Source organism: Rhopilema esculentum, chromosome 18 (genome assembly GCF_057945365.1).
Source record: "Rhopilema esculentum isolate cy_ngs chromosome 18, ASM5794536v1, whole genome shotgun sequence".
Lineage (NCBI taxonomy): Eukaryota > Metazoa > Cnidaria > Scyphozoa > Rhizostomeae > Rhizostomatidae > Rhopilema > Rhopilema esculentum.
Genome location: NC_142832.1, coordinates 529539 through 541040, shown reverse-complemented (window position 1 = coordinate 541040; position 11502 = coordinate 529539). Strand labels below are relative to the sequence as shown.

Here is an 11502-nt window from a genome sequence, read left to right as displayed (position 1 = left end):
CAATTAATTCTATGATATGTATGTATTTATAAGCAATTACTGACATAGAAGAGTAGCAACTATGTTATCAACCAGAGCTTGAAAATGTTTTACGCTACTGTTAATGGACCAAAATCATATATAAATTTTCCTGCAAGAATGTGTCACCAGTTAGTTTTTTTTGTAAATGAAAGTACAAGGATTTAGGCAATTTAACTACCACTTAAAAATCATTTCGGTGACTGAAAGTTTTTTGTCATTTATGAACACCTAAATTGATCTGGAATAGGGGCTTAGCTTCAATATTTATTTACAATCAGATATTAAGAATGCAGGTGAAAAAGGACAAATTCAGAATTTGCAAGAATTTTTTAAGAATTCTTCAAACTATCACAAAGATTCTTGGGCCAGAAGGAAAACTGCAAACTTTTATCAAACAAAAATTTTAAATACCTTCTAGAATGTTTTTAAGTAGAAAAAACATTTAACCTGTACAAGGCATATGCATAAGATATATTACTTTTTGTTCTCATGTTTTTTCTTTTGATAAGCATGAAAGAAATAAAGGCACTTCTTGCAAAAGGTTATATATAAAAATTTCTTGCAAAACTTGATTTGCTAAAATTTCCTGAATTTAAAAACTACAATCAATGAAATCTTATGAAATACTTATTGTTTTTTTATCAATGAGGCTGGTTTCTTTTTTTAAAAGAGAACAAAATTTCACTATATTTGACTAAGTTGAAATTTTGCAAAGTAGAAGACTCAACTATTTTACAATATTTTTCTTAGACGGTCAAAGAACAGACAATAGGCAAAAATTTAAATAGAAACATGATTGAAATTGAAAGAATTCTAGAAAACATCTCACATGCATTTCTTGCTTCAAAAATCAAAAGATTGAAGATTGAAAATCAAAATAAAATTTGCAAAAAGATTGAAAAAGGGCAAGGAAAAACACTTTAAAAAGACTGAATTCATGAAATTTTCAAAGACTGAATTCATGTGAGCTTGGATTCTTTTAGCTTTAAAAACAGCAAAATCATTTTTCAAATTTAATAGCAATCACTATATCAATCAGTATGGATGGATGTTTTTCCCGAAACATTTCTTTAATTGCTTTGATTTGAAACAAATTTCAAAACCCTTGAATTCACTAAGATTGTTTTTGTGGAGGTTTTGGTTGCTTTGGGTACTACGTTATGGTGGATGGTGGTTTAGTTTTGGTGGAGGTTTTGGTTGCTTTGGGTGCTCGGTTATGGTGGATGGTGGTTAAGTTTTGGTGATTTGAGGTGTGTTGTGGTTCTATAGTTCTGTGGTTTTAGTAAATGATCTGAATGTGATGGTGGCGAAAAACTTCTTTAGTGATTCAAGGGTTCAGAATTTTAAAAAAGAAAGTTTGCAGTAACATTTTCCCAAAATGCCCAAGGCTGATTTTTTAAGAAAAACCTTTTTTGAAATATTTTAAAACAAGCTCTGTAAAATGCCTCAAGTAGCCGATTTTAAAAACTGGATTCTTTTCTTAATCAGTGTGCGTTATAAAAGTCATTTCCAAAATTTTCCTTAGCAAATTTTCTAAATTTTGGTAAGACAGAAATATAATTTTCAAGTTTGCACTGAGAGGCATAACATCTTTCTATAATGTCATTTTATTGTTCATGAATGTATCAATTCAACTTATTTCTGTGTAGAAACTTGAATTTAACAAACAAACCTTTGGAGCTTGCTTACTTTCAGCCCTGCTTTATTCAATAAAACCTTGTTGTATTTTTAGATAATTATGATATGTATAAATGTCATAAAACATTATGTTAAGTAAACCACTTTGGTCAGTGATCAAATTCTAAATCAAACGAAATTCAACTTTTGGTAATAGTGTGATGGGGACACAATCCCTTTCTTCCATAGTCTAGCAAATAATTGCTCACATTTTTCAATAAATCTGACAAATTTCAGAACAAGACAAAGCATTGGCCTCTTGGCGCTTCTTGCATTCTTTAGTTTTTCATGTTTTTTGCCTCAAACTTTGCACTTCACAAAAATTCTGAACCCGTTTATCTCAAATTTTCTATTTACTAATTTATTTCCCTCTTTTTTAGGTATGGCTGCATTTATCTGTCATCTTGACTTTCTGTTAACTCATTAATTTTTTACAAAGCTGGATTTTTTATAACTTTCTTAATCTAGTTTTGCGTAAAATAGGCTGGGCTACATTCATGATAACTACATTGGTAAAATGGGAGCAAACGATGTTTCAAAAACTGACTTATTTTGGTAAGTTTAAATCGAGTTTTGCACTCTATTTTACACTTCTAGATCTTTTATTCTTTGCTCCTTTGAACCTTTTATAGAGGGATTCGAAAAGTGCAGTGGTGGAGCCAGAAGCCAGTGTTTATAATCTTCATAGCGTTTTACGAGACTGCCAACTATTGATATGGATGCTGACATTTGTTTGCTGCCCAAAAGAAAAACCATCTAATATTTTTGGAGGCATAGACCCCATATACTCCTTTCTTCTTCCACCCTTTTGATGAAGGATATAGATTGGGTCAGTTAAAATGCTCTTCTTAAAATTAACACAAACTTTTTTTTAGTTTTGCAAGCTGGTAGAATATGTTGTAACTGATGCATCATTTTAAATGAGAACCAAAATCAATGGTGAGTTTTTAATTAGAGCATTACGCATAAAACATCTTTTTTTGAAAATCAAATCTGCTAGCATTTGGGTCTGTAAGTTTTTTTTGAGATCGTTGGTTGCAGGATATCCTTTGAAAATGTTTTAGATGATATAGGATTTAGAGAAATAGAAAACATTCTGGAAGGAAAATACTGCACGCAATGTTTAATTGATATGTGACTCTTTTCATGTTTATATATGTTTGTTCGTTGTAATTGCAAAAGGCATGTAAATTAAGTAGCAAAAAAATGACAAGCTTTTATAGTACTCATCCTTGTCTCTCTGCAGTTCTTGAGGTATGTTGTAATCGTATATGATATCTTCATAATGATTATTTACCAGTTACTCCTTCCCTGCTGTGACAAAACTAATGGAACTGACAATAAACTAACGAATCTAGGGTTTTGTTTGTGTTTTCTGGTCTAAGACTCAGTCAAAAATGTTTTTGTGAACGTTCTGAATTTTTCCAAAATACTTTTCTGCCTAGCTAATGTTGATGACTTTTTTCCTAGAAAAATTTGGTAACTTACTCTCGCGTCAGCCATGCTATGTCACGGATCTGATGTTTTGGATTTCACGAGAAAAGGTTGGTTTTGAATTTATATTTTTGTCTAGAACTTTGATAATCATAAGACAGGACGTTTGATTTTTAATGGATTTATTTAAAGCATCTTCTTAAGAAGTATTTTTACGAGTCACTTTGAGGCAAAGAGAATGTCAAAGATGAATAACCCAGTATCATCATTTTAATGCAGAAGGTCTTGCTTATCTGGGTAGTTAACTAGGTAACTGCAATTTGCTTAAGGGAATTTAGCTACACATCTAGATTAACAAATTGAAAGCAAGAAAATTACAAATTTTTTAAAGCGTACACCAGCTCTTTCGAATCTTCAAAAATATGTCTCCGTTTCTAATTGAAAAAGGAGAGGCTTTAAAAATATACAACATAATATGAAATCCTCGTTAAATTTATATGGAGGCTTGAATTCTTCTACTTTGAAAAATGCAACTTAGTCAAATATAATGAAATTTTGTTCTTTTTTAAAAAAGTAACCAGCCTCTTGATCAAAAACAATAAATATGTTCTTAAAAACACTAAAATGCTCAAATATTTTTTATATCGTCTCATTCAAAGCGTTTAAAAAAAATTTTAGAATCCTTGAAATCACTAAAGTTGGTTTTAGGCGGTTTTGGTTTTTGGCGGAGCGAGGTTTGGTTTTTGATGCTTTGTAGTTTTGCGGCTGTGAGAACCGGGAAGTGGTTGTGGTGAATATCTTTAGTGATTCAAGGTTTTAAATTAAAAATTGTCTTCATTGCAAAAGGATGTAATGCAAGTTCATCATTTAAATCGACTTTATAAAAATCTTTGTAGCCTTGTTTTCTGAAGGTGTCAAATGCAAACAAAACAAATGTTAAATTGAGAATTTTGCTTTTTGCGTTCCACTAGAAGCTCTTTTCGCATATTTCTTGAGAATTTTACCGGATATTTAATTGGAAAAAGGCGTTTCATTATTTAAGCTTTTAAACACAAAATACTGCTTCATTGTTTACTAATTTTTTGCCAAAAAGAAAGGGGGCTAACATTGGGAGAGTTTAAGATAGTTGACTTTTGTTTACTTTTTAGCAAAGAGATGAATTTCTAGGTATTATAAATATGTTGAATTCCGCAAAGCATTGGTGTTAATACATTAACTGCACAGGAGATCAGTATTTTGACGAGATTTTAAAAAAATCTTGAAATTGTTAGTATTGTTTTATAGTAACAAGATCAGCAAGGGGAAAACGAATTCAAACTTGACAAGTAAAAATGTTTACATAGCATTTAAACAGCTGATCTTGCATTTAGAAATTAAAAATCAGTCATCTTTAAAAGTTTTACATTTTTCCATTATATCTTTATCTCAGAATACTAATTTGTTTCTTTTTATTTCAGGTATGGCTATGATTTTTGCAGTTTTTTGGCTTTTTGGCCTTTTTTTAATATTTTGAGAGCTGGGGTTTTCAGTCTAATTTTTTACTTTAGACTGCTTTAAATAGACTGGATTAAATTCACAGATGATTGAAGCAGGACAAATAACAGAAATAAACTTTGGTTGTTGTGGTAAGTTGAAACTATGTTATTTGTACCGTTCGTAAATTTCGTATCCAACTAGACTTTCGGCATCAATATCAAGCTTTTTTATGCAATAAAATTTTACAACTTCATGACGCGCAAATCGATTGAAATTTTTCTATAAATGCTGTCTTTTTACCATAGGAAAAATTTTGAGAAATGCAAAGTGTCACCTAATAAGTCAGTCAGCTTGTTGACAAGGAAGATTTTTGGTGAGTCTTTTTTACCCAAGAAGCATCTAGTCTAAATTCATTATTTGATCGGTTCTGTAAAATAGATGGTTGTTAAAACTTCAAGTTACAAATATGCCAGCATGCTAGCCTCATGGATGACATTATTAAGAATAAGTAATGGGAGAAGTAAAAGGATACCAATCAAAATATCATTTATGATTTTGCTTTAAATGAAACTAGAAAAATATTTCTAGAAGATTTATGTATAAAGTGGCTGTTGGCGTGCAATACATGTCTTTTTTGGAAGTTCTTTGGAAGGCAAAGTGTCTGTTTTTTACTATAAATCAAGTAGTATGTCCAGAAAAGGCGATTTGCAAGCAAATATACGTTGTCTAACTGAACTTGAATCGTCTAGGACCTTACATATTCCATTTCGTCTCAGGTTTCAAAATTTTGTTCTTATCACAAATCAGCATCTATGAAGTTTTTTCTTGTGAAATATAAACAATAAGATGCCTTTATTGGAATTCACTTTTCAAAACTGCATTTGCCAAGATGCTTATTCTTTCTTTAAAGGTTTTGTATAATTCACAAAATGAAAGAATGTTTCTTTTTCCAAAAGGAGAGATTTTGGTAGCACTCCTTTCTAATAAGCCTTTTTTGTTAACTTTGTAGAGTGCAAGAATCAAGTGTCTCGAAATTCTCAAGAAACAGGCAAGTAGCGATACGATCCAAATATGATTTCCACTTAACCTAAGACCTTAAATCGAAGGGTTCTGTATATGAAAATACTTCATCAAAACCTGGTTTTAATAGAAATATTGAAGAGGCGCTCAGAAGAAAATGGAATCATAGATACTGGATAATCTTGTAGTTGCACCGTAATCTGAATGCAAAATATCTTGATTCATTAAGTAACAAACAAACGTAGCTGCATTGCAGTTAGAAATTGAAAATCATTCATCTTTCAAAGTTTCACATTTTTCATTATATCTTCATCTCAGAATACTAATTTGTTTCTTTTTATTTCAGGTATGGCTATGATTTTTGCAGTTTTTTGGCTTTTTGGCCTTTTTTAAATATTTTGAGAGCTGGGGTTTTCAGTTCAACTTTTTACTTTAGCTTGCTTTAAATAGGCTGGTTTAAATTCACAGATGGTTGAAGCAAGACCCATAACAGAAAAGAACTTTGGTCCTTGTGGTAAGTTGAAACTATGTTATTTTTACCATTCAAAATATCTTTAGTAAATTTTGTATCCAACTAGTTTTTCAGTATCAATATCATCTTTTTTATGTATTAAAATTGTACAACTTCTTGACGCAAATCGATTGACATTTTTCTATAAATACTTTCTTCTTACCATAGGAAAATTTTTGAGAAATGCAAAGTGTCACCTAATAACTCAGACAGTTAGTTGACAAGGAAGATTTTTGGTGAGTCTTTTTTTACCCAAGAAGCATCTAGTCTAAATTCATTATTTTATCTGTTCTGTAAAATAGATGGTTGTTAACACTTCAAGTTACAAATATGCCAGCATGCTAGCCTCATGGATGACATTATTAAGAATAAGTAATGGGAGAAGTAAAAGGATACCAATCAAAATATCATTTATGATTTTGCTTTAAATGAAACTAGAAAAATATTTCTAGAAGATTTATGTATAAAGTGGCTGTTGACGTGCAATACATGTCTTTTTTGGAAGTTCTTTGGAAGGCAACGTGTCTGTTTATTACTATAAATCAAGTAGTATGTCCAGAAAAGGCGATTTGCAAGCAAATATACGTTGTCTAACTGAACTTGAATCGTCTAGGACCTTACATATTCCATTTCGTCTCAGGTTTCAAAATTTTGTTCTCATCACAAATCTTGTGCAATCTTATTGTAATAATTTCATCAGCATCTATGAAGTTTTTTCTTGTGAAATATAAACAATAAGATGCCTTTATTGGAATTCACTTTTCAAAACTGCATTTGCCAAGATGCTTATTCATTCTTTAAAGGTTTGGTATAGTTCGTATAATGAAAGAAAGTTTCTTTTTCCAAAAGGAGAGATTTTGGTAGCACTCCTTTCTAATAAGTCTTTTTTGTCAACTTTGTAGAGTGCAAGAATCAAGAAATTCTCAAGAAAGAGGCAAGTAGCGATACGATCCAAATATGATTTCCACTTAACCTAAGACGTTAAATCGAAGGGTTCTGTATATGAAAATACTTCATCAAAACCTGGTTTTTAATAGACATATTGAAGAGGCGCTCAGAAGAAAATGGAATCATAGATACTGGATAATCTTGTAGTTGCACCGTAATCTGAATGCAAAATATCTTGATTCATTAAGTAACAAACAAACGTAGCTGCATTGCAGTTAGAAATTGAAAATCATTCATCTTTCAAAGTTTCACATTTTTCATTTTATCTTCATCTCAGAATACTAATTTGTTTCTTTTTATTTCAGGTATGGCTATGATTTTCGCAGTTTTTTGGCTTTTTGGCCTTTTTTTAATATTTTGAGAGCTGGGGTTTTTAGTTTAATTTTTTACTTTAGCTTGCTTTAAATAGACTGGATTAAATTCACAGATGATTGATTCAAGACCCATAACAGAAAGAGACTTTGGTTGTTGTGGTAAGTTGAAATTATTTGTTTTCACTGTTCTAAATATCTTTAGCGATTTATGCAAAACTTATCGATTAATAAAGGAAAAAGCAAACGTGGTTGCAATTCCTTTTATTTTTGCTCTGTAATTTAACATTTCATTTCAAATTACCAGGGTCCATCAAAATAGATTTTGAGCTGAAAGCTACACGTAAAGCCGTTTTTAACTATTCCAGTGTTTGTTTCTCTTCTTTTCATCTTCCTGAGGTGTTTAAATCACCTTAAATCATATGACACAGTGAAGCCATTGTTTTTGAAATTTTATCTGTCCTAATTTTGATTTATTTATTGTAGAACAATAGTTTGCTTTTTGCTTTAATTTTGCATGGTCTTTCACATCTCTTGCTTTTCAACTTGATTTATTTCATTCGATAAAATTTTAGACTAAAAACACCATTGCTTACTTTGCTTTTCTTCCAAACTAACCCCCAGTCACTTAGAAAGATAAAGAAAAGCAATGATACTTAAAAGCTACAAGGATATATGTATTTTGATATCGAATTTAGTTCTTCTCTTTGTCAAATGAAATTTTCTTAATAATATGATCATGATATTTCTTATCGTGTATGAAAAAATATTTCTTTTACCAATAGTTACCTAGATATTGTGAATTTTCCTTTAGTTTGTTTGAAAATATTTCATGCATTCATATATAAAGTTTTCAGGATTGTATTGGCTTCTATAAAATTCGTTGTCAACTTAGATTATTAAATATCATTTTTATTTTAGTTTTGTCCCCTACAAAAGCCTAGGTTTATTTTCGATTTGAGATACCGCAACCTATTTTTTCATATTCCAGCCCCAGCTCTTGGTCATTTCCGTGTATTTTGTTTCAATTGATGATTATTTTTCAAGGATGATTTTGAACTTTTCGTTGCCTTTTAGATTGATTATGTTCCGTTAGAATGAGACGAACACTGCTTTGTATATTCTGTTATTGTCAAATGGGTTATTTCCACTTTTAGTTTATAGAGTCAACTTGTATGTGCCATTTTAGCCCCTTTGCAAGCCAGAAGCAAAATAATCACTTGAATTATTTTTTTTTAGAGAATGGTGTTGGTTTGTTTGATACTAGCTTATGCAGAATGCAGTTACAAAACAATTTGGCACCAAAAATGGTAAGCTATTCTCATGAAAATTCTATTTCAATATCCTACAGAGACATTGAACTTCTGGCAAAAATCTGATATCTTTTATAACGGCCGAAACATTATTTCTAATTGCTTTTTATACAATTTTCTCTCAAGAATGATGATAAATAAAGGTAGAACTAATTTTAAGCAATCAATAACGGTAACATGGCGTGGAAACCAAGCATGGATAGGTAACTAGCGTGAAATAGCTGTGATACTTTTCGGGAGCGCAAAGATGAACTTAAGATTTTGCAAGATAAAGAATGCTAAAGCTACAAATCTCACAGACTTTCGCAATTTTGCAACTGATATTCAAAATAGCATCTTAAACTGAACATTTCTGGTGTTTCTTAGGAAAAATTTATTAAGTTTCAAACAATTATTTTTAAGACATATCGAACCATTTTATATGCAATTTTTATATCTTGAAAAAATTTCTGCAAAATGGAAGATATCTCTTACAAAATTTAGTCTTCATTTGTCCATCAAATAAAAAGCCATTAAGCAAAACATATACACGAAAACAACAGGGAAAGCATAGTATGTCTATTTTCAAACTGAAGGGTCTAAGGGTAGATTTCAGAATACTTCATTTTGTATTTCGTACGTGGCTATTGAACTTACATCAAAAATTAGCTGTTTATTTATCCCCTAGCACAACGTCTCAGGGTTAAATTTAAGTATAACCACAAAAAAATAGGCATTTCAAAGTGCTTGCAGATATTTCAGTCTCCATTTGCTGGCCATTGGTTTGAGGTTCTGAGTTGTTCGATGATATGATTGTGTTGGTATGGTGGTTTGGTGGTCGTTGTGATTGATAAATTGGTTGATTTGGTGTTGAAGAGGCGACCCAGTACCGTGGAGAATGTTTTACTGCAAGCACTAAATCAAAATCAATTGCTAAAACGTGCAATTTTTGAGAAAAAAACGATCATATATGTCAAAGTACCAGCTTTAAAAATAGATCCAAAATGTATCTTTAATGTCTTTTAAAAGGAAAGGCAAGTTTACGCCAATCTTATGGTCTATCACATAGTTTTAGTTATTATGTCCTCATGTCTTTTTGGCGAAAAACGAATATTGAATTAGTGCAGATACTCAGTTCCCGAGAAAAAAGTGAAAATCTAGATCCCACTGCTTTCATAGCATAAATAGGCTAAAGAAAGATGATGAAATTTCAGGCGCAAAATGGAAATTATGGGAGGGGTGTTTTTTAAATCTAATCCATTTTAACGTAAAACAGAAATAATTAAAAAAAATCAAAATGTTGTTTCTCATCAAAGGTAGAACTTGACTTGCATGGAGACAGTAGGTCTCTTGAGAAAAACAGAAACGTGATTGCACGAGAAATGGCACTCTTTTTTATGCAGTGTGGATAGAATGCAAAGTGTAATGATTATAGGCTTGGATGATTCCGTCGCTGAGAAAGTAAACAAGGATATCTAAGACTAACTTTTACCACGTGCATGGATTTCGGATCTTGTAGTTCTAATTTATTGCTTCATGGACGATTCTTCTTCGATTTTGCTGGCTTCTTGTTTATTTTTTGCAGACCGCAGCAAGATTTGAAGGCAGTCATATTGGCGAAGCTGAATTTATTGTGAAGATTGGAAGATACAAGAACACTTTATCGAGATATTGGACTTTTATTGAAAAGACTTTGTTGTTAGTTTGTAATTTGCAATCGGTACTTTCTCGCTAATTTCGCTCGCATCCAAAACCAAGTTTTTTGCTACAAGAGGTGACCCGAAGGAACATTGCCACATATATTATGATAATCAAGATTTCGATTTGAAGAAGCTAAGATACAATTTATGACATATTAGTTTCGCACTATGAAGGATAGGATTCGAATCGAGTTTCCAGGTAAAGAAATTTCCACCTTGCATATGTACCCGTACCCTACAGGCAATTTTAGTCATTGTATCTTTGCATGTATCCACTTCCCGCACCCTCTTAGCTAAGTCAATTAGAAACTATAAACCCCTGTTCGAGCTCAAGATCTCTAGCTTTTAAATATTAAGCATCCCTCCATTTTATGTAGTTCATTTTAGTAAATTATCCTTGTTTATAATCGATATAGGACTGCTTAAGACCCTACCCTTCTCCATAGAACCCTCTTTATCATAATCGTAGTTTAATATCGTATTGCGAGAGAGTATCGATACTTCGTTAGGTTAATTATTTCTAGTTAGACATTTTGTAACATTTGAAGGCATATTCTTCTAATGGGTGTGAACAAGGCGCCTGTTCGCATCTGTTTTTAGAATAGGCCTTTTTCGTTTAATTAGTTTGTATTTGTATTTTAATGTATTTAATTAGTTGCTTAGGAGACTGTTTTCGGTGTTATGTTAGTGGTTATGTTAGCACGGTGTTTTAATCGAGGGGTTAACGAGAAGGAGCTCTTCTCTTTTTTGTTGACCCTTTGCTTAAAACACCATGTTAACATAACCCCTAACACAACATTCGAAGGGTTTTCCTGGCAGGGTGTTTTAATCGAAGGGTTAACAAGGGGGACTTCTTTCCTTCTTGTTAACCCTTTGCTTAAAACACCATGCTTAGACAAACCCCTTTCGAAAACAGTCTCCTCGGCACTTAGGTAGAACTTAACATTGTAAGTAGAGTAAGATCGCTTGAATGAAGAGGAGAAAATCGAGCAAAAATTATTTCTGACCCCCGTCTTTTGACCGGTCCAAACGAGGCTGTAACCCCCCGTCTTCGGTGGGCATCAAAACGAGGCAAATCGGGCTGAAATGAGCGAATCTGATTGGTTAAAAAC

General features: G+C 31.8%; 1 long non-coding RNA gene across 1 annotated transcript; it reads left to right on the top strand.

The window, feature by feature from the left end:
- The first annotated feature begins 12 nt into the window (after positions 1-12).
- Positions 13-11502, top strand: LOC135696815 (uncharacterized). Its single transcript, XR_010517397.2, has 8 exons — positions 13-2253; positions 2574-2637; positions 3169-4757; positions 4914-4981; positions 5618-6142; positions 6308-6375; positions 7042-7560; positions 8638-11502. It is a non-coding gene; the product is annotated as an uncharacterized LOC135696815 (long non-coding RNA).